The sequence below is a fragment of the Lissotriton vulgaris genome, chromosome 5, assembly GCF_964263255.1.
Source record: "Lissotriton vulgaris chromosome 5, aLisVul1.2, whole genome shotgun sequence".
NCBI lineage: Eukaryota > Metazoa > Chordata > Amphibia > Caudata > Salamandridae > Lissotriton > Lissotriton vulgaris.
In genome coordinates, this window is record NC_141693.1 from 1,814,264,661 (window position 1) to 1,814,287,716 (window position 23,056).

Consider the following 23,056-nt stretch of genomic DNA (forward strand, 5'->3'; position numbering starts at 1 on the left):
TAAACCTCTAACTAACTAATGCTTCCTTCCTTCCAGCGGGTGATCGGTTCCCAGATTTGTTTGCCCAGCTTTCTTCCCTTTTTCCCCTTCCTTGCATATATCGCAGATTCTAAATTATATATTGACAACAGTTTGGCTAACCACTGGTGATACGTCGGGGGAAGAGGATTAAGCCATGCCAAGGCTATACATAGTCTCAGGAGCTGCCCAATAATAGAGTTTAAGATCTGGCAACGCCCACCCTCCCTTTTCACGAGGGAGTACCATAAATCGCAACGCTCTCCTTTTTTTTCCCTTTGCCCATATAAATCGGTTGATCATATGCTCGCAGCTCTTAAACCACTTATTTTCAAATAGAAGTGGGATCGCTCTAAAAATATATAAAAATGTAGGCAGAATCATCATTTTTATGATGTTTGTACGCCCCACAATGGAAAGGTGTAAATTGTCAAGTCTGTCTAGATCTTTCCTTACTTTAGACATTATGGGAGTGATGCTCTTTTCCACTAGAGTATCAAGGTTGGCAGTGATAGTTACTCCAAGATATATCCCTGTTTGGACCACTCGATTATCATTACAGTCAGCCTGGGAGTTTTTAATTATCTGCGTCTGTGTCCAAACCTCCGTGCCTCAATCTCTATCTGACCTATAGCATCCGTGGGGTTCGGTATAATCACTGCCACATCATCGGCATATGCAAGGATCTTGCATTGGCCCATATGTGTGGTCAATGGGGTAATTCTTTCGCACATCTCTAGTCTACGGATTAGTGGGTCCATGTACATTGCGAACAGAAGCGGGGAGCACGGGCACCCCTGCCTCGTGCCTCGTTTTATCTGAAATGGCAGAGTAGAGCCTGCATTAACTCGTATGGAGGCCACTGGAGCAGTATATAATGTCTGTATTGCTTTGACGTATCCTTCTTTAAACCCTACCCTCATTAAAACATGCCACAGATAATCCCAGGAGACCCGATCAAAAGCTTTCTTGGTGTCTAACAGCATAACCGCCATCGGGTCCTCTGAGACCTAGAGCCCAGAACTTCAATAAATAGTGGACATTGATAGCAAAGCGGATTACACATTTTGCCCTGCACCCTACCTGCAAAAGAGTATGTATTCTTGTGATATATATACCTGTTTTGCTATAATGTTTCTTTGCCCGGATAAACCTCAGTGGTCTGGGGTGCAGGCTTCAAACCTGTAGCTGTCTAGCGACAGAGTGGTTCAATTCCACCTTCTGGGCAAGGCAGCATTTGTGATGGGCTGTCCATTGTCAGGGTAACTGATACATGTTTTTTTGTCAATTCTGTTTATGTTCACAACTTGTAGAAGACAATATTTGGTAACTACATTTTCTGCAGCCCAGCCAACACGTGTTTTCTTCTCTGTTATCAAGGCCACGCCACCATTTAAGATCAAAGAGTATCCAGTTACAATTCAATTTTATTGAATATATGATTTGGAACTCCATAGAGATCCACATAAAACAAAATGACAAAAAAGCAGTATGAAGAATAAAACAACATATTAAACCAGCTTACTATAGACCTAGTGTGACAAATTTTCATGTAAATCATTTAATACAATTCTAAAAAGCATTAAAAAAATTTAAAAATTCTATTACAAAAGATTTCATTGGGTGGACAAAAAATAGCATCAATGAGAGACCTTGCCGATAAAATGCCCAATTGTATGCATACTGGTCTCACCCACGTACGACGATAAACCATTAGGGCAGGGCAAACAAACAAAACATGTACAGTATCTTAGACTGAATTATTACAAAAACGGCATATGTTGGAAATACCGTACCATTTGGCCAATAACTTATTCAAAGGAAGGAGGTCCTGTCTTAAAAGTAGCCAAAAACGGCGCAGACCATGGGGCATGTTCCAAGAGGCATAAGGTTGTAATTGTCTAAATAGATACGAGTTAACAACTTGAGTGACCCCCTTCTTTAAAATGATAGAGTTACGATCCCTATCGAAGCTTAACTTCCATGTTGCCTGTTTTAATGTAGTTTTTAGCTGTTGCGCAGAAAGGTCAAAAAGGGTTGATTCCTCCAAATCCAAGAATGTAATAGCCTTCCTGAAGTTCTTTATGAGTAACGAATACTCTTTTAGAGGACCCATTAGCTCTTTTTTGATGAGAGATCTTAGTGTGGCCGGATTTCCCTTAATCAAACAGGCGACCCAGCGAATCACTCCTGACAAACCCTGTACCCAACTACTTCTTAAGCCAAATTCTAGTCGAAGGGATGCTACAGTGCAACTGTTATTGACTGATGTTAGATTTCTCAAAAGGGAACCCTCAATGATGTAAAAAAAAACCCATTCACCTAAATCAATGAGTTCTATACCGTAAAGCAAGGTTGCAGGGATTTTTGCCCGGAATGCCTCTAAAAGGTGCACGAAATGTCTCTTACCGGTTGATTTATATAAGGCTCTTAGACCATTTCCCTGCGACTTTGCTTTGCAGGAATTGTTATCTATATGGGGTTTGTTACTTAGATTGCTACTAACTATTTTACCTAAAAATACATATGATTGTACACTTTCCAAGTTTTTGACCTCCCACCTCCCAGCTAATGTGACCCAATTTCTGTTTTTTCCTCCCCTCCATACACATTACCTTGCTCTTAGAAATATTTATTTTCAGATAGTGTGCTTCGGAGAATACGTGTAGGGCATGCAGACGGTTATTGAGGCCTTTCGGGGTAAGGTCTAGGACTAGTATGTCATCTGCATACATCAAACAGGAAATGTATGTGTCTCCCAGGCGCGGAGCAATTCCTTCACAGAGGGATATAGTGCGGGGAAGGTCACTAGCATAAAGAGAAAACAAGAGGGGAGCTAATAGACAGCCCTGTTTGAGACCATTGGCAGAGGGGATGGGCTGGGATAGACCTATTTCTCCCCCCAGCAGTACTCTACACCAAGTATTGTCATGTAAGTCCTGTACCAAGTCTAGAAGCCCGGGTGGCATACCAAGAGCTGATAGTTTCTTCCACAGCAGTAGTCGATCGACCTTATCGAAGGCTGTGGAAAAATCTATAAAAGCCACGTAGACTCTCCCTTTTCTGGCTCTAATATGTTTATCGGTTATTACCTGGAGGGCTGTTAAATTATCCATAGTACCGTGGTTCTTCCTAAAACCAGTCTGTTCGAGTGGGAGTATATTTGAAAGATCCACTCAGTCATTTATTCGCTTCAACAAACATCTTGTAAAAACCTTGCCGATTGCATCCAACAATGCAATCTGGCGATAGTTTTGGGGGGGACAAGCGATCACCCTTCTTAAATAGTGGAACCAGGATACTTCCCTTCCAGGATGGTAGAACCTTACCTTTCAATAGACAAATATTGAACACGGGACAGAGTAATTTACTCCGTTTGGCCCCACTTTGCTTTAATATGGAAATAGGCAATTCATCGGGACCCATTGCCCCAGAGCGCCGCATTTCTCTAATGGCTAGGTCTATGTCTTTTTCTGAAAATAGTACCAAGGGCAGACTAACCTCCTTTGGGCATGCTTGTGGGGCCACAGAACTGTTACTGGCATAGAGGGTAGAAACAAAGTCTACCCATATTTGTTCCTCAATTGGGATGGGGAGTGGTCTTGTTCTCAATCCACACCCCTCACCTATAAGGGACCAAAACTGCCTCATTTCACCGTTAAAAGAGGCTTCTCTTATTTTTATCCAAATGGCATCCTCTTTTTCTTTACGAATTGTGGTCAATAACCTTCTCCTTTTCCTTTTTAACAATGATATTGTTTGTGCTACATCAACAGACTTAACTAAATATTGAGCCCCTACTAGTTTGTTGATTTCTATATTGAGCGATCTCAGGGGACTTGGAGGTATTCTAACAGACTTTTTCTTATTAGAGTTTTTAGCCACCGCTATTGCTGCCTTCATAAACAAAGAGAAGTTTTCAATTTCCAAACCATACCAGGAAGGAAGATCGTTTATTGCTACATCGAGCATTCCCTCCAAATTACGTTGTGCTCTTGCGTTCCAATGACACCTTCCTGATTTAACGCCAAAGTTTACCCACTCACTATTTAAAGACCACTGGTCACATTTAGGGGGCTTTACATTCACAGAGATAAAAAATATTTTGTGGTCGCTGAGAGGCGTTTCAATAATGCTGAGATCCTTCAGTAGCTCAAAAGAGTGAGTCCCCACTATTACATAGTCCAAAATAGATTCGCCCTGATAGGATTTATGCGTAAAATTTGCAGGGGAATCCGAGGGGAGTCTCCCATTCGCAATAATTCCATCCATATCTACCAGCTCATTTAAAAGTAACTTCCCTCGTTTATTTGTTTTAATATTTTCGGGGAATGATGCCGGAGGGATATGGAGAGTTTCTTCTTTGAATTTATCACGAAATAAATTCATACTTAAGTAGGAGATGTTACAATTTAAATCCCCTACTAGAATTATAGCAATCGTGGGATCTTTCTCCCTGATACTCTGAAGGTATAAAAAAACCTTTTTCAAAGTTACATTAAAGCCAGCTTCCGGTGGAACATAGGCATTGATCAAAACTAAGGGTTTAAGAACTTCAGTATTGCCACGACTGAATAGTGTTACTGCTTGGAAAAGATTGCAGGGGTCCATATAGTGGGCATAATTCCAATTTAGTTGGTTAGATAAAAAACAAGCTATCCCCCCACTGGCATGTCCTCTCTTATTAATGGTAGCGCTGCCTTCCAATACAAAATAATCTTTCCCCACCTGAATTTTATCCGGGCACCATGTCTCCTGGAGGCATATTATATTTGCCTCCAGAGACAGGAGAAATTGGAATTTTTCCGGACTATTTTTTAAGCCAGCTGCATTCCAAGATATTATAGACATCTTGTCGCTAAAAATGCGGATTAGACGTTTGGTTGTTTGGGGGTTTTCTTGCAAGAACTCCAGGTAGCCAGTTCCATCGATGGCTTTCATCTCCGGAATCAAGTTGCAGAGATAGTAAAGGCGGATTAACGTAGGACACTAAAACGGAGGTCCTTAGACTTGCATATTTTTAAATCCGCAAGATCGCCGGCCTGTTTTGTGCTACCAGTTGCTGCTAGCAACATTGAAAAAGGGGGCCTTGAAGGGATTAAAGGTTTAGAGACTCTATCTTGTCCAGTGTTCCCTAGCAAGGGGATTACGTCTATCCCTCTGCTCTGGAGATCTTCAGATCGTTGCAAGATTAAATTTGCTACTAGTTTAGACTGGAACTTCACCCTAGTTATCATCCCTATCTCGGTCTTTAATATTAATACCTTGTCTAAATCAGCTGATTGTATTAGTGTCAAATTAGCCGATTCTTGGAAGTATTTGAGTAAAAGAGATCTATTCAGGGTGCATTCAGCATCAAAAAGGGGGGAAGATTCTAACCACAGGGTGTCAATACTTTTCTCCTTAGTTTCTTTTAGCGATATGCCTCGTGTGACTGCTCCCGCAAAGGATGTTGCTAAGGGATTGAGAGTTGGATTTGCATGTACAGAAGGGTTGTGCTCCTGTCCCAAAGGTATCGAGCTAATAGCTCCAATTACATCCCTGTTAAAATCAACTGATTGACAAAAGTGATTAGTAACAGTTGTTATAGGAGGGAAAGGGAAGGGAGTAACTGCTGGAGGTACAGCCGGGGGCGGGGGAATGATGTTTTCCATTACCTTCTTATTTTCAGATTTGTTTTCATTTTCAGCTGCCACCTGAGGTGTTTGACGTACCTCTTTATTCGTGGAGGAGTTTGGGTGTTTTCCAAAAAGGATTTTCCTCCGCCTATTTTTTTCTATCCGTCTTATTAATTTCCTCTTATTCCTCCCATTCTTTTTAGGTTTCTCCGGATTCCCTTTGTTACTATTCTCCTCTAAGACGACTGCCTCCCTATCTCCCTCTCCTTGTTGCCTTTTAAAAATCGGAAAGAGATCGTTTCCAGTTTTTGGAGGGGGACTCCCCTAGGATCTTTATTTCAGAATCAATATCTATTGAGCAGTTTAATGAAGGAGCTCTCGAGATAGGAGTTGGATGAATAGAGCTTGAGTTGGCTTCCTCCTTTACTATTTTTGACTCATCTTGAGCTATAGGAATCAGATCCTTTGGGACTACGTCATCTTGTGCTATAGGAGTCTGATCCTTTGGGACTACGTCCTGGTAAATATCCTTCTCAATCGTATTGCCCAACAAGACTTTCAAGATTTGGGTCACTGTTTCTAGTACACAGTTGGAGCCCCCCACAAATGTTTCTAGTAATTGCAAAATAGACGACAATAGGTATTCTAATGAAGAAAGAGAGTCAGAAATAGGTTTGTCCATCCCATGAGGTAGAAATGTGTTTATCCCAGTTACATTTAAGTTGGGACTCATTGAGAAGTTTGAGTGTGAGGTCTTAGAGGGGGTACTACTATAAAGATGGAGGCCTGCATGGATTGATGTTTCCGGTGTTTTTAGGTCAGTCAGTCTGAACCTTATCTAGATCGGTATCTATGTATCTTCGACAGAGTTCCTTATCTGAGACCATGGGAGACAGGCCATTATTGAGTGAGCCTCTCAATGGTGAGGCATTCAGTGAGGGGTGGTTGTCTTGGGGAATTTTCGCGTTGTGCAAAAAGTCATGTTCTATCTCTTTCCTTGTTTTTATAATAACTTCTGGAACTAGATCAATATTTTTTTCCTTTGTGGAGAACAGAGGAGGCGAAAAACTATTCTCAAAGGGTGCAAGTTCTACTCTTGCTGCGACTAAACAATTATCCACTTTTTCCTTTCTGTTTATAGACACCGTTCCCTTTGTATTAGATAGCATATCTGACTGATTTGCCTCAGGAGCCTTAATATCCTCAGATATAGTATCCGCCATTATGGCTTTATTCTTACCCCTTTCCCAAAGGTTAAAACGCTGACAAGTGCCTTTCAAATGGGCTACATGGCTAGTCTTATTTCGAAGGGGGTTAGATTTGGTTTTTGAGCATGACCTTCCTACTAATATTCTCCCAGATCTTAATTTTTTGGCCATCATCTCACTCGATAAAGGTAATAGGAGATAATTAAGGATATCTACTTTTCAACATACAAGAAGACAATACTGCCCCTTTGATCATACGGTTAAAATAAGAACGGGGGGAAGGAGAAAACAATCAAACTATATCAACACAACACATTTAGGGATCGCAATCCCCCTTATTCTTTGCTCATAGAGGGCATAGGAAACGTAGAAGAGGGCCCCTTCCCAACGCCCATAGAGTCCAGAGTCAGGAACGACCCTAATTCCCCTCCAGAAGCTTCGTTGGGGGACATAACAAAATTAAAACCTCCTCAGAGCCGCTGCCCCCTTCCCAAGGACCTGGGCGATTCAGCGGCGGCTTGTGCACCACCACCAGCTGACCCCCGTCTGGATACCGGGAATGGGGAGGGGCAAGGGGGCTATGAACAAATAATCTGTAAATACCGTATATCCCGCTGGGGTAAATGATTATGTTGTGTTGGGATGTTAGGGTACTGGCCTAGCCTAGCCTTCTCATGCCTCTGAGGGCCTCAGGGGGCCCGCCATTTGCCCGGGCTTAGCCCCGGGCGCTCCCGCGCGCTACCGCGCAGCGGTGAGTACAACTTAATTATATAGGGCTGGTTCTAGTGGGAGAAAAGGGCGGGGCGGTCAGGGAGAGCAGCCCAGGTGGATCGGGCGCAGGTTTACCGGGGCTCCTGGGAAACAGAGTCCCGGACCCGTTTCTCGCAGCCCTGTGCTTCTGACCACGCCCACAGCAGCTTCAAGGTGGCAAGGAGCAATGCAGGCGATGCGGGACCCGCGAAGCGGGTTCCGCGAGGTGTGGGTTCAGAGGTCCAAATCCAAAGCGCTGCAAACAATCCACTCGAACAACGTGGGTTCAGAGGTCCAAATCCAAAATGCTGCAAACAATCCGCTCGAACAACGAACTGTGGCAAGTAAGTCCCACACAGTTACTAAAGCCCAGGTGCTTTATTGCAGTTCTGATCAGTGGGCGGGCGGTCAGGGAGAGCAGCCCAGGTGGATCGGGCGCGGGTTTACCGGGGTTCCTGGGAAACAGAGTCCCGGACCCGTTGCTCGCAGCCCTGTGCTTCTGACCACGCCCACAGCAGCTTCAAGGTGGCAAGGAGCAATGCAGGCGATGCGGGACCCACGAAGCGGGTTCCGCGAGGTGTGGGTTCAGAGGTCCAAATCCAAAGCGCTGCAAACAATCTGCTCGAACAACGTGGGTTCAGAGGTCCAAATCCAAAACGCTGCAAACAATCCGCTCGAACAACGAACTGTGGCAAGTGAGTCCCCCAAAGAGTATCCGAGAGAATTACTTGTTAAATAGTAGTCAGCGCTCTGAGGGGCGATTCAACTGGGCACCCCAGCAAGTCATGAAAGAAAGGGTATGCATTAAACACAGTGTAGATTGGAGAATCTGACATTAATAATCTGAGAGAATGGGAAGAGATAGTGTCCGATACTAAGGAAATGAAGGCAGTGACGTTCAGCAATGGAATGAGGGTATCACCTTTGACAATATCAAAGTAAATGGTCATCTATCTGCTCCCATAGATGCCCCCGGTAGTGAGGAAGGACCACTGAACCCCATCCTCAGTCCACGGAGTAGGCACTTTACTTCTTTGTTGCTGACTTTACTCACAGATCTTGTAGTCTCACAGTCTTTCTGTGCACCCAATATAAACAAATGAACAAATAAATACATGAATGCATATGTATAAAGAAGCCTGCAAAATGAGTTTGCCTCTAGGCTATCCCATTTTTGGGGCCAGATAATGGACCCTGAGGCACAACAACATAAAACGATATCCTCAAGATTATACCATTCCATCACATTTGGAAACTAGATTAAAAAGACCTTTTGCAAAGAGGAGCTACGATGGCAAACAAGATGGCTGCTTAGGTTCCCGGCTCCGCCGACCTCAGTATTCCGCCACGTGATCCTGTACGATATTCTGATCTTACACCCAGCCTCTACCTGGATGAAGTGTTCCTCACTCCGGTGGTGAAATCCCCAAGCTTTTATCATTTGATTTCGCGAACTTACACCGAGTTAAAGATCGTGGCCTGTTCCAGCAGTGAAGCCGGGGCCTCGATTAACTGCAAGGCCAGGTTGCAGTTCAACAACATCGGCTGAGAGACCCTGGCAGGGTCCGGTCTACCGAAGTGGAGACTTTGTCTACGCCCGAATTTGGTGGTGATTGTTTTCCGTGCCCAGCGTTGTGAGAGAGGTGACCTGCTGCTGCTGATTGTGTGTGGGGATCCCTGTACCGCGGACCGGGTATAGATTCCTGCCGGGGTTTGGCGGGTCGGGACACTGCGGTGCTGCGCCGGGTTCTCCCGGCTGTGGATAACTACGGGTCGCTGTCCACACTTGCCCTCTCAGTATCCTGTTCGTCCCCCCCCGAAATGCCTGATTTACCCGGGGAGTCGATTGTGACTGCCACCAAACGTGGTTTAGTGGATCGAACGGCGTCTGGGCCAACGCTGGAAACAATATTGGCAGAACTTTGGGCGTTTCACTCGCAAGTGGCTGTGCTAATGGCTAAAATGGATGTAAGTCTGACTGGGATCCTGTTCGAAGTACCGGACCCTGCCCCACGGTTGAACCAGCAAACAACAGCCCCACAAGCCACGGCCATTTTGACTTCGTGCGAGGACCCCGTATGGGAACGAGTGTGGATGTTAATGTCAGACCCAACGGATGGCGCCCTGGAAGACGTTGTCCCCGAGACCAAGAGTGTATCACAGTGCCTTTCATCATCATCAACTTTGGAGGTCTCGAAAGGCGTTCCCCCCTGGAAAACTGTGTTGTAAACTCTTCCCCCATCTTGTGGTTTTATCCCCCTTTTCTGGACGTTCTACGATTCCGGGGCAAGAACTATTGGGACAGTCCAGCTTGGAGAGGGGAATTTTCCGCGTGTGAAGACCTCTTGGAGTCACTAGCCACATGGGGTAATGGATTGACTTTCGATGCTTTCCCTCTCGTCTATGACTTGTTTGTGTCCTCCGGGGTTTCGCTGGGGAGGGTTCGTGTGATGATTCGAAAGGGTCAAGGTTGAGTCAATAGAACTGGGTTGGTTTGGAACACTGGTTATGGAAGTTCGAATTGTAACTGTTTATAATAGAGGCTGGGAGGTGTATCACGGTGCCCCTTCTTGATTTTTGTAAGAGTTGCTTTACGTCCGTCTTTGGCTGTAGGGGGTGTCTGTGTTTTGGCGGGGGAGCCAAGGGGCCGGGAACACCGTATGATTAGGCCCTCCTCCATTCTTCTTCTTTTTCCTTCTTTTAGGGTTTAGGTTAATAGGGTGACAGGTACGCTACTAGTGGGGTTAGGCTATAGCCATCGGCAGGGGTGCAGGGTGGGGGGTTGGAGGGGGGGGTTTATTTTTCTTTTTTTGTTTTCTATGGCCTTTTTCTCCCTTCCCATATTTCCTTTAGGATCGGTATGGTCTGTGTTTTATTTTGATTTCATTGTGCTCTGAAATTAGTGTCTATGCTTCTCACGTTACTCGAATTACTGGGTGGGCGGGCCCTAAGAACTGGCGGTCACGAAAATGTATACTGTCCTACTGTTTATACTGATATATAGGTATCAACGCCAGAGATCCACAAATGGCTGTTTCCACACGCATATCCTGTTTCCTTGGCCTGTCCCCAGTATCCTGTTGTTAGATTGTATGGTACCTGATCCGATCATTTAAATTTTATAAAAAGAAGACCTTTATTATATCCTGTGATCTATTAATGCGTTCTGATACAACATCAATCCTGAATCGCTGCCGGACCTCAGGGTTGTCGGCTGAAGAGCTGTGTTGTGTTATGATACGTTAAGGTTTGCTACTGTTTAGCCGCCGGCCCCTGCGGTTGTAGGCCCATGCTTGTATTTTATGAATACTGCAATAAAGGTTTTTCAAAAAAAAAAATATCTTTTGCACAACAAAAATCTAAGATCCTTACCTCGTCCTCTCATCTGGAGTGATCCAGCAGAGCAAAAAACATGTTGCAGCATAACCTGATTAATAGAGTGTTTGAAGTCTCCCCAGTATATGTCTACCCATTTCCCGGCAAAGGGGGAAAAACTGCCACACAATTTATGTTAAATTGTCATGGGCTTTTCTTTCCACAAGTCGTTTTGAGGTGTCTTGGACTTTCCTTTCAATGAGTCATGTTGTGGTGTCTTGGCTTTCCTTTACACGAGTCATGTTGTGGTGCCATGGCTTTCCTTTACACAAGTCATGTTGTGGTGTCTCGGCTTGCCTTTTCATGAGTCACGTTGTGGTGTCTTGGCTTTCCTTTACACGACTCATGTTGTGGTGTCTTGGCTTTCCTTTACACAAGTCATGTTGTGTTTTCTTGAACTATCCATTACACAAGTCATGTTATGGTGTCTTGGTCTTTCCTTTACAGAATTCATGTTGTGTTGTCTTGGACTTTCCTTACCACAAGTCATGGTGTTTCTTTTACCCGAGTCATGTTTTGTTGTCTTGGACTTTCCTTTACACGAGCCATGCTGTGGTGTCTTCAGCTTTCCATGAGTTATGTTGTGGGTACTTGGACTTTCCTTTACACAATTCATGTTGTGGTGTCTTTGCTTTCCTTGACATGAGTCGTGTTGTGTTGTCTTGATCTTCCTTTTACACAATTCATGTTGTGGTGTCTTGGCTTTCTTTTACACAATTCATGTTGTAGTGTTTTGGCTTTCCTTTACACAAGTCATGTTTTGGTGTCTTGCTCTTTCCGTTCAAGGAGTCAGAGAGAGTGAGAGAACAGAGTAAGGCTTTAATAATGTCTGTTTATTCTGTGTTCTGTAAACTCAAATCAGCACGGCCTTTCCTCTTCTATTGTTGTTAACGCTGACATTAGCAATGATTTATCTGAACTTTGTCCACATTATAAGAAATGCTGGCAGCAAGTCTCGTTTACCCAGAAATTCTGTCTCTGCTTTGCATACAATCAAAGGTTCATATTCTGAACTTTTGACTAAATCAGTGCATGAAAATAAAGACAAATCAAAAATAGAGCTGAGCCCAGAACTTCAATAAATAGTGCACATTGTCAGGGTAACTGATACATATTTTATTGTCAATTCTGTTTATCTTTTCAACTTGTAGAAGACAATATTTGGTAACTACATTTTCAGCAGCCCAGCCGACACGTGTTTTCTTCTCTGTTTTCAAGGCCAGGTCACCCTTTAGGATCAAAGAGTATCCGAGAGAATTGCTTGTTAAATAGTAGCCAGCGCTCTGAGGAGCGATTCACCTGGGCACCCCAGCAAGTCATGAAAGGATGGGTATGCATTAAACAAAGTGTAGATTGGAGAATCTGACATTAATAATCTTAGAGATTGGGAAGAGATAGTGTCCGATACTAATGAAATGAAGGCAGTGATGTTCATCAATGGAATGAGGGTATCACCTTTGACAATATCAAAGTAAATGGTCATCTATCTGCTCCCATAGATGCCCCCAGTACTGGGGAAGGACCACTGAACCCCATCCTCAGTCCACGGAGTAGGCACTTTACTTCTTTGTTGCAGACTTTACTCACAGATCTTGGAGTCTCACAGCCTTTCTGTGCACCCAATACAAACAAAGGAATAAATAAATACATGAATGCATATGTATAAAGAAGCCTGCAAAATGAGTTTGCCTCTAGGCTATCCCATTTTTGGGGCCAGATAATGGACCCTAAGGCACAACGACATAAAACGATATCCTCAGGATTATACCATTCCATCACATTTGGAAACTAGGATTAAAAAGACCTTTTGAACAACAAAAAATCTAACATCCTTACCTTGTCCTCTCATCTGGAGTGATCCAGCAGAGCAAAAAAAATGTTGCAGCATACCCTGATTAATAGAGTGTTTTAAGTCTCTCCCAGTATATGTCTACCCATGAAAATAAAGACAAATAAAAATAGAGCTGAGCCCAGAACTTCAATAAATAGTGGACATTGATAGCTAGGCGGATTACACATTTTGGCCCGCACCCTAGCTGTAAAAGAGTATGTATTCTTGTGATATATATACCTGTTTTGCTATAATGTTTCTTTGCCCATATGAACCTCAGGAGTCTGGGATGCAGGCTTCAAACCTGTAGCTGTCTAGCAACAGAGTGGATCAATTCTACCTTCTGGGCTAGGCAACTTTTGTGATGGGCTGCCCATTGTCAGGGTAACTGATACATGTTTTTTTTGTCAATTCTGTTTATGTTCACAACTTGTAGAAGACAATATTTGGTAACTACATTTTCAGCAGCCCAGCCGACACGTGTTTTCTTCTCTGTTTTCAAGGCCACGTCACCATTTAAGATCAAAGAGTATCCGAGAGAATTACTTGTTAAATAGTAGCCAGCGCTCTGAGGGGCGATTCACCTGGGCGCCTCAGCAAGTCATGAATGGAAGGGTATGCATTAAACACAGTGTAGATTGGAGAATCTGACATTAATAATCTGAGAGATTGGGAAGAGATAGTGTCCGATACTAATGAAATGAAGGCAGTGAGGTTCATCAATGGAATGAGGGTATCACCTTTGACAATATCATATAAATGGTCATCTATCTGCTCCCATAGATGCCCAAAAGAACTGGGGAAGGACCACTGAACCCCATCCTCAGTCCACGGAGTAGGCACTTTACTTCTTTGTTGCAGACTTTACTCACAGATCTTGGAGTCTCACAGTCTTTCTGTGCACCCAATATAAAAAAGGAATAAAGAAATACATGAATACATATGTATAAAGAAGCCTGCAAAATGAGTTTGCCTCTAGGCTATCCCATTTTTGGGGCCAGATAATGGACCCTGAGGCACAACGACATAAAACGATATCCTCAGGATTATACCATTCCATCACTTTTGGAAACTATGATTAATAAGACCTTTTGTACAACAAAAAATCTAACATCCTTACCTCGTCCTCTCATCTGGAGTGATCCAGCAGAGCAAAAAAAATGTTGCCGCATAACCTGATTAATAGAGTGTTTTAAGTCTCTCCCAGTATATGTCTACCCATTCCCCGGCACAGGGGAAAAAACGGCCACACAAGTCATGTTGTGGTGTCTTCGACTTTCCTTTACACGAGTCATGTTGTGGTGCCATGGCTTTCCTTTACACAAGTCTTGTTGTGGTGTCTTGGCTTGCCTTTTCATGAGTCACGTTGTGGTGTCTTGGCTTTCCTTTACAAGAGTCATGTTGTGGTGTCTTGACTTTACTTTGCACAAGTCATGTTGTGGTGTCTTGGCTTTCCTTTACACAAGTCATGTTGTGTTTTCTTGGACTATCCTTTACACAAGTCATGTTATGGTGTCTTTGTCTTTCCTTTACAGCATACATGTTGTGTTGTCTTGGACTTTCCTTACCACAAGTCATGGTGTTACCTTTACACGAGTCATATTTTGTTGTCTTGGACTTTCCCTTACACGAGCCATGTTGTAGTGTCTTCAGCTTTCCATGAATTATGTTGTGGTATCTTAGACTTTCCTTAACACAATACATGTTGTGGTGTTTTGGCTTTCCTTGACATGAGTCATGTTGTGTTGTCTTGATCTTCTTTTTACACAATTCATGTTGTGTTGTCGTGGCTTTCTTTTACACAATTCATTTTGTGGTGTCTTGGCTTTTCTTTACACAATTCATGTTGTGGTATTTTGGCTTTCCTTGACATGAGTCATGTTGTGTTGTCTTGATCTTCCTTTTACACAATTCATGTTGTGGTGTCTTGGCTTTCTTTTACACACTTCGTTTTGTGGTGTTATGGCTTTCCTTTACCTAAGTCATGTTGTGGTGTTTTTTTCTTTCCTTTACATAAGTCATGTTGTGGTGTCTTGCTCTTTCTGTTCAAGGAGTCAGAGAGAGTGAGAGAACAGAGTAAGCCTTTAAGAATGTCTGTTTATTCTGTGTTCTGTAAACTCAAATCAGCACGGCCTTTCCTCTTCTATTGTTGTTAACGCTGACATTAGCAATGATTTATCTGAACTTTGTCCACATTATAAGAAAGGCTGGCAGCTAGTCTCGTTTACCCAGAAATCCTGTATCTGTTTTGCATACAATCAAAGGTTCATATGCTGAACTTTTGACTAAATCAGTGCATGAAAATAAAGACAAATCAAAAATAGAGCTGAGACCAGAACATCAATAAATAGTCGACATTGATAGCTAGGCGGATTACACATTTTGGCCCGCACCCTACCTGTAAAAGAGTATGTATTCTTGTAATATATATACCTGTTTTGCTATAATGTTTCTATGCCTGGATGAACCTCAGTAGTCTGGGGTGCAGGCTTCAAACCTGTAGCTGTCTAGCGACAGAGTGGTTCAATTCCACCTTCTGGGCGGGGCAGCTTTTGTGATGGGCTGCACATTGTCAGAGTAACTGATACATTATTTTTTGTCAATTCTGTTTATGTTCACAACTTGTAGAAGACAATATGTGGTAACTACATTTTCAGCAGCCCAGCCGACACATGTTTTCTTCTCTGTTTTCAAGGCCACATCACCATTTAAGATCAAAGACTATCTGAGAGAATTACTTGTTAAATAGTAGCCAGCGCTCGAAGGAGCAATTCACCTGGGCACCCCAGCAAGTCATGAAAGTGTAGATTGGAGAATCTGACATTAATAATCTGAGAGATTGGGAAAATATAGTGTCAGATACTTATGAAATGAAGGCAGTGATGTTCATCAATGGAATGAGGGTATCACCTTTGACAATATCAAAGTAAATGGTCATCTATCTGCTCCCATAGATGCCCCAGGTACTGGGGAAGGACCACTGAACCCCATCCTCAGTCCACGAAGTAGGCACTTTACTTCTTTGTTGCAGACTTTACTCACAGATCTTGGAGTCTCACAGTCTTTCTGTGCACCCAATATAAACAAATGAATAAATAAATACATGAATACATATGTTTAATGAAGCCTGCAAAATGAATTTGCCTCTAGGCTATCCCATTTTTAGGGCCAGATAATGGACCCTGAGGCACAACGACATAAAACAATATCCTCAGGATTATACTATTCCATCACATTTGGAAATTAGGATTAAAAAGACCTTTTGTACAACAAAAATTTAACATCCTTACCTCGTCCTCTCATCTGAAATGATCCAGCAGAGCAAAAAACATGTTGCAGCATAAACCTGATTAAAAGAGTGTTTTAAGTCTCCCCCAGTATATGTCTAACCATTTCCTGGCAAAGGGGAAAAAACTGCCGCACAATTTATGTTAAAGTGTCATGGGCTTTTCTTTCCAAAAGTCGTTTTGAGGTGTCTTGGAATTTCCTTTTCATGAGTCATGTTGTGGTGTCTTGGTTTTTCCTTTCCATGAGTCATGTTGTGGTGTCTTGGCTTTCCTTTACACAAGTCATGTTGTGGTGTCTTCGGCTTTCCATTACACGAGTCATGTTGTGGTGTCTTGGCTTGCCTTTTCATAAGTCACGTTGTGGTGTCTTGGCTTTCCTTTACACGAGTCATGTTGTGGTGTCTTGACTTTCCTTTACACAAGTCATGTTGTGGTGTCTTGGCTTTCCTTTACACAAGTCAAGTTGTTTTTTCTTGAACTATCCTTTACACAAGTCATGTTATGGTGTCTTGGTCTTTCCTTTACAGCATTCATTTTGTGTTGTCTTGGACTTTCCTTACCACAAGTCATTTATTTATTTTATTTATTTATTTTTAGGTTCTTGTAAAGCGCAGGAATTCGATCTCCGGAGAGATATCTCCGCGCTGTTGTTCTTTCTGAAAGCAGAGCCAGACAGTAACATCTGTGTGACAATGATGGGGCTACTGGTTGGAGAAGAGGTAGGTCTTCAGGCATTTCCTAAATGCAGGCATATTGGAGTTTAGCCTAAGAGTGGGAGGCAAAGAGTTCCAGAGAGTGGGGCCTTTGTATGATAGGGCTCGGCCTCCTTGTCTCTCTCTTTTGATCCTAGGGATCTGGAGCAAGGCTTGGTTTTTTGAGCGTAAGGTTTTGCCTGGTTGATAGAGATTAAAAATTTCCGCTAGGTACTTGGGGCCGGATCCGAACAAACATTTGTGAATAGTGCAACAGATCTTAAACTTCACTCTCTGGTGAATAGGGAGCCAGTGTAGCTTGTTTAATAGAGGACGGGAGGAGTATCTGGCTGGAGCATTTAAGATCAACCTAGCAGCCGTATTCTGTTATGTTATGTTATGTTATTAAAATATTTATTAAGCGCACTGTCACCGATTGGTTTCTTGGCGCTGTGATCAACAGTAACATGAACATGGATGAAGACAATTGAGTTATTGAAGTGCTTGTCTGAAGAGCCAGGTCTTCAAGGCTTTCCAGAAAGAGAGAAGGTCTTGACAATTCCGGATCTCCAGAGGAAAGGAGTTCCACAAGCTGGGGGCGAGTGTAGCGAACCTACGGCCTCCGGAGCACTTAAGTTTGAAAGAGGGCGTCTGCAGGAGGCTCAGATGGAGTGAGCGTAGGTTTCGAGATGGAGTGTATCTGGAGATTAGTTGATTAATAAATGTGGTGCTTTTGCAGTAAAGGGATTTGAATATTATACATCCAGCTTTAAAGGCACAGCGCTGGGTGACTGGAAGCCAATGCAGTTTCCTAAGTAGGGGGGTAGCTGCCTGTCGCCTCGGTTGGTTCAGGATTAGCCTCGCAGCATGGTTCTGTACCATCTGGAGGCGTTTGGATAGATAGTTGGGAAGACCTAGATAGATGGCATTCGCATAGTCCAGATGGGACAGAACAGTGGAGATCACAACCTGGGTGATTGCCTCGGGCGTAAGTAGAGGACGGACCTTCCGGATTTTTTTTAGTTGGAAGAAACACTTGGAGACCACCTGACCTACCTGTGCTTTCAGTGAAAGATCACAGTCCACGGTGACTCCAAGTGTTTTGGCCGACGAGGAGGGTGTTGGAGGTTGGCCTAGTTCAGAAGGCCAGAAGTGTAGGCCCCAGTACTTGGCGCTGTCGCCGGTCAGGACTAACTCGATTTTTCCCGGGTTCAGTTTAAGCTGGTTTTGGTCCATCCATGTTTGAATAAATCTCATGGTAGGCTGGAAATGCAGTATGGAGTTTTCAGTGTTGTCGATGGTAAAAAGCAGTTGTAAATCATCGGCATAATTGAAGACTCTCACCTGTTTGTCTCTTAGAGTCTGAATCAGGGGAAGTATGTATAGATTATATAAGTGGGGTGACAGGGAAGAGCCCTGTGGCACTCCACAAGTGATGGATTGTTTGGCACCCACTAGATCTCCAAGACGTAGTGTTTGAGTGCGGTTTGTCAAAAAGGACCTCAGCCAACAAGCCGCTAGGTCCCGGATGCCGGCCTGTTCGACACGGTCGACCAAGATGTTATGGTCGACCGTGTCAAAAGCGGCAGATAGATCCAGGAGCACCAGGGCCTGTAGAGAGCGTCTGTCAGCGCAGTCTCGCAACGTATCCAGGACTGTGGTGACTACTGCTTCTGTGGAGTGTGCCGGCCGAAAGCCTGCCTGGTGGGGGTGAAAACAGGAGGACTCCTCGAGAAAGTTAGAGAGGCATTTAGCCACGTGAGCCTCCAGAACTTTTACCAGATAGGGCAATAGGGAGATGGGCCAGAAGTTGGCTTTACAAGCTGGGTCTGCCCCGGGTTTTTTTTAACAGCGGGATGACTGTGGCCTCTTTAAACGCTGAGGGGACTATGCCGAGGGTCAAGGAATTGTTCAGAAGTGTAAGGGCAGGGGCTGGGTATGTAGAAAAAAACTCTTTCAAGATGTGAGGGGGGCAGCTATCTGAGGGGGCACCGGATTTTACTCTTATCAGTAGTTCCCGAAGTTGGTCCTGGGTTATAGGTGAGAAGCTACTGAGGGTATTGTGGTTAGGCTTAATTGTCATGCCGGAGGTGAGAGGGGACACCGGTTGGGGAATACTGGCTTTGATATCCAATATTATGTCAGTAAAATAAACATTGAGTAAGTCACAAAGAGGCTGGGTGGGAATTATCTTGGGGCGGACAGTGTCTAAGTTTGTCAGTTCATTGAGAATGGAGAAGACGTCCTTAGATTTATTTGAGGATTCCAAGATTCGGGATGAAAAATAAGCCGCCTTTGCAGCAGAAATGGCGGTCATGTATTCCTTCCTGGCCTTAGTATAAGTCCTTTTTAGCTCAGTGTTTCTGGGCTACTTGTAGCCTCCCCAGCTGTTCCTTATTAGCAGATATGAGCAGCCCATTGCAGTAATCCAGCCTGCTGATTACTAGGGTCTGTACCAATGTTTGCCTATAATGATCTGCTAAATAGGGGAAGACTCTCCTAAGTAAGCCAATCACCCTCATACAGGTTCCTGTAACCTGTATGGCATGATCTTTAAGTACCAAGGGTTGATCTAGCTTAACACCTAGATTTTTTACAGTTTCTTTTGGGCATGGAGCCATACCTAATTCAGGGGGCCACCACTCAGGTGACCAAAGGAGTGGGGCATCTCCAAAAAGCATGGCCTCCGTTTTACCTACATTACACTGCAGGCAATTGGAGGTCATCCATCCGGCTATCGCTCTCATTCCTGCAGTAAAAGAGCTTTTTACTGTTGAAGTCATATTTTGGAAAGGGAATAATAGCTGGGTGTCATCAGCATAGGATATTGGTGTGAACCCATGTTCTCTCACAATTTTCGCCAGGGGGGCCACATACACATTAAACAATGTGGGGCTTAGGCATGAGCCCTGTGGAACCCCCTTTGTGAGCTCCCTATAGATGGAAGAATGGGAGCCCAGACGAACACTTTGTGAGCGGCCAGATATAAAGCTTTTTAACCATGATAGGGCCGTTCCGTCCACTCCTACCCCCTCCAGACGACTGATTAGGATGTTATGAGACACCGTGTCAAAGTCAGTTCAAGTTCAAGTTCGGGCATTTGTATAGCGCACTACTCACCCAGAGGGTCTCAAGGCGCTTGGGGAGAGGGTTCATTATTTGTCGAATAGCCAGGTTTTAAGTTCTTTTCTGAAGGAGATGTGGTTCTGAGTAAGGCGAAGGGGAGTGGGGAGTGAGTTCCAGGTCTTGGCAGCAAGGAAGGAGAAGAATCTGCCACCCATGGTGGATTTCCGGATGCGCAGGACTGCGGCGAGGGCTAGATTGGATGATCTAAGTTGGCGGGTGGGTTTGTAGAAGGACAGTCGAGTGTTGAGGCATTCAGGTCCAAGATTGTAGAGGGCCTTGTGTGAGTGGGTGAGAAGGCGGAAAGTAATTCTTTTGTTGACGGGAAGCCAGTGGAGGTCTTTTAGGTGACCGGTGATGTGATCTTGGCGAGGGATGTCTAATATAAGTCTCGCTGATGCGTTTTGGATGCGTTGGAGTTTTTTCTGTAATTTTGCTGTGATTCCGGCGTATAGTGTGTTACCATAATCCAGTCGACTCGTCACCAGTGCGTGGGTGACAGTCTTTCTTGTCTCGAGGGGGATCCAGCGGAAGATCTTTTTGAGAATGCGAAGTACGTTGAAGCAGGAGGATGAGACTGCGTTGACTTGTCTGGACATCGAGAGAGAGGAGTCTAGGATGAAGCCAAGGTTGCGTGCATGGTCTGTGGGTGTGGGTGCTGTGCCCAGAGCGGAAGGCCACCAAGATTCATCCCAGGCAGAGGGGGAAGATACTAGGTTGAGCACCTCCGTTTTGTCTGAGTTGAGTTTGAGGCGGCTATGTTTCATCCATTCGGCTACTTCTTTCATGGCTTCGTGGAGATTGGTTTTGGCGGTGTTGGGGTCTGTGGTGAGGGAGAGCATTAACTGGGTGTCATCGGCGTAAGAGATGATGTTGAGGTTGTGTTGACGTGCGATGGAAGCGAGTGGACTCATGTAAACGTTGAAGAGGGTGGGACTGAGTGAAGATCCTTGAGATACACCACAGATGACTTCAGTGGCCTCTGAGTTGAATGGGGGAAGTCGGACTCCTTGAGTTCTCCCGGCGAGGAATGAGATGATCCAGTCCAAGGCTTTTCCTTGTATGCCGATGTTGCTAAGGCGTTGTGTAAGGGTGCTGTGGCAGACTGTGTCGAAAGCGGCGGAGAGGTCGAGTAGAATGAGGGCCACTGTTTCTCCGTTGTCCAGTAGTGTTCGGATGTCGTCGGTCGCTGCAATGAGGGCGGTTTCGGTGCTGTGTTTGGCTCGAAACCCGGATTGAGATGGATCGAGGGAGTTGTTGCATTCAAGGAAGGCGGCGAGCTGGCTGTTGACGGCTTTCTCAATGAATTTGGCCGGGAATTGGAGGAGGGATATGGGTCGGTAGTTTTTAAGTTCGGAGGGGTCTGCTGTGGGTTTCTTCAGAAGGGCGCTGAGTTCGGCGTGTTTCCAGCTTTCTGGGAAGGTGGCCGAGTTGAACGAACAGTTGATGACGTCCCGGAGTTGGGGTGCGATGATGGAGTCAGCTTTGTTGAAGATGTGGTGGGGTCAGGGGTCGGTTGGCGAGCCAGAGTGGATTGAGTTCATTAGGCGGATGGTGTCTTCAGTGGTGATTGGGTTTCAGGCGCTAAGGTTGTTAGTTGGCGGAGCGGGATCTGAGGGGGGTGGGGAGGGTTGATCGCTGGGAGTATTCTCGAAGCTGTTGTGAATGTCGGCAATTTTGTTGTAGAAGAAGGAGGATAGCGCATCGCAGAGGTCTTTGGAGGGAATGATGTCGTTAGATGCTGCGGTGGGGTTGGTGAATTCTTTGACGATGTTGAAAAATTTCCTTGCTGTTGTGAGTGTTGTTGTCGAGACGATCCTTGAGTGCTGATTTCTTGGCGGATCGAATCAGTTAGTGGTGTTTGCGGGTGGCTGCCTTGAGGGTGGCCATGTTGTTGTCGGTGGTTGGGTTTTTTCTCCATGTTTTCTCCAGGGTGCGGCATAGCTTCTTGGATTTTTTAAGGTCTTCATTGAACCAGGGAGTCTTTTTGCTGGTTGATTTGATCTGGTGCTTTTTCAGGGGTGCTAATTCGTCAGCACTGTGGGTAATCCATTGCTTGAGATTGGTGGCCACTTGGTTTGGGTCCAATGAGAGGGTGGGAGGGTTTAGGTTGAGTGATGTGAGGAGTTGGTCGGAGGTGATTTTGTTCCAGTTTCTCCTAGGAATAGGTTGTGGGCGGTTGTGGCTCAGGGTGGTTTTGCTGCTGAAGTGAACGCAGCTGTGATCCGTCCAATGGAGATCTGTGGTGCGATCGAAGGAGATGTGTTTGCTGGAGGTGAAGATAGGGTCGAGCGTGTGTCCGGCTGTATGGGTGGGGGTGTCAACAAGTTGTTTGAGTCTGAGATTGGCCATGTTGTCCAGAAGGGTGGTGGTGTTGCTGTCGTGTTTGTTTTCAAGGTGGTAGTTGAGGTCTCCTAAAAGAATGTAGTTCTCGGAGGCGAGGGCATGTGGGCTGACGAAGTCCGTGATGTCATCGCTGAATTGAGTGCGGGTAACTGGAGGCCTGTAGATGAGGGTGCCTCTAAGTGTTGTCCCAGGGTCGGTGTGGATCTGAAAGTGGAGATGTTCGGCGGTTGCAAAGTTATCGTCGAAGCTGGTCGTGATTTTGATGGTGTTCCTATGGATGATGGCTATGCCTCCTCCTGTTTGATTGGTGCGGTCTTTTTGGATAATCTTGAAGGCATCTGGTATGGCTATGGCGATATCGGGTGCAGATGATGAGTTCATCCATGTTTCTGTAAGGAAGGCGATGTCCGGTGATGCGGTGCCGAGAAGGTCCCAGAGTTCAGTTGCGTGTCTGTGGACCGAGTGGGTGTTCAGCAGGATGCACTTTAGGCGGTTAGAGTCGGAGCTGTGTGTGGAGGGAGTGGGTTTGGTGAGGGTCCTGAAGCAGTTGAACTTGCAGGAGAGGCAGGCGAATGGACCGTGGGTAAGTCCTGGGCTGGCTTCGCAGCATTGTGGTGCGCGTCCGGGGTTGAGGGCGAGGGGGGTGGCGGCATCGTATGTGATTATAGAGGGATGGGAGCGGCGGGGGCCAGGGGGACAGGCGCTGGGCGCCGTCCAGGTGCAGACGGGCGCAGACGGGCTTACCTTTGGCGCACCTTCGGCGCAACTGGGGCGCGATCGCTGCGCGTGAACGCTGCACGGAAATGCA

The 23,056-nt window shown here is 45.0% G+C and overlaps 3 non-coding genes across 3 annotated transcripts; all 3 read left to right on the forward strand.

Annotated features, from left to right (window-relative positions):
- Nucleotides 1-1,159: 1,159 nt before the first annotated feature.
- Nucleotides 1,160-1,246, forward strand: TRNASTOP-UCA (transfer RNA opal suppressor (anticodon UCA)). Its single transcript has one exon. It is a non-coding gene; the product is annotated as a tRNA-Sec (tRNA).
- Nucleotides 1,247-13,063: 11,817 nt separating this feature from the next.
- TRNASTOP-UCA (transfer RNA opal suppressor (anticodon UCA)) lies at nucleotides 13,064-13,150 on the forward strand. The gene has a single exon. It is a non-coding gene; the product is annotated as a tRNA-Sec (tRNA).
- A 2,106-nt stretch (nucleotides 13,151-15,256) lies between these two features.
- On the forward strand, nucleotides 15,257-15,343 carry TRNASTOP-UCA (transfer RNA opal suppressor (anticodon UCA)). The gene has a single exon. It is a non-coding gene; the product is annotated as a tRNA-Sec (tRNA).
- The last annotated feature ends 7,713 nt before the right edge of the window (nucleotides 15,344-23,056 follow it).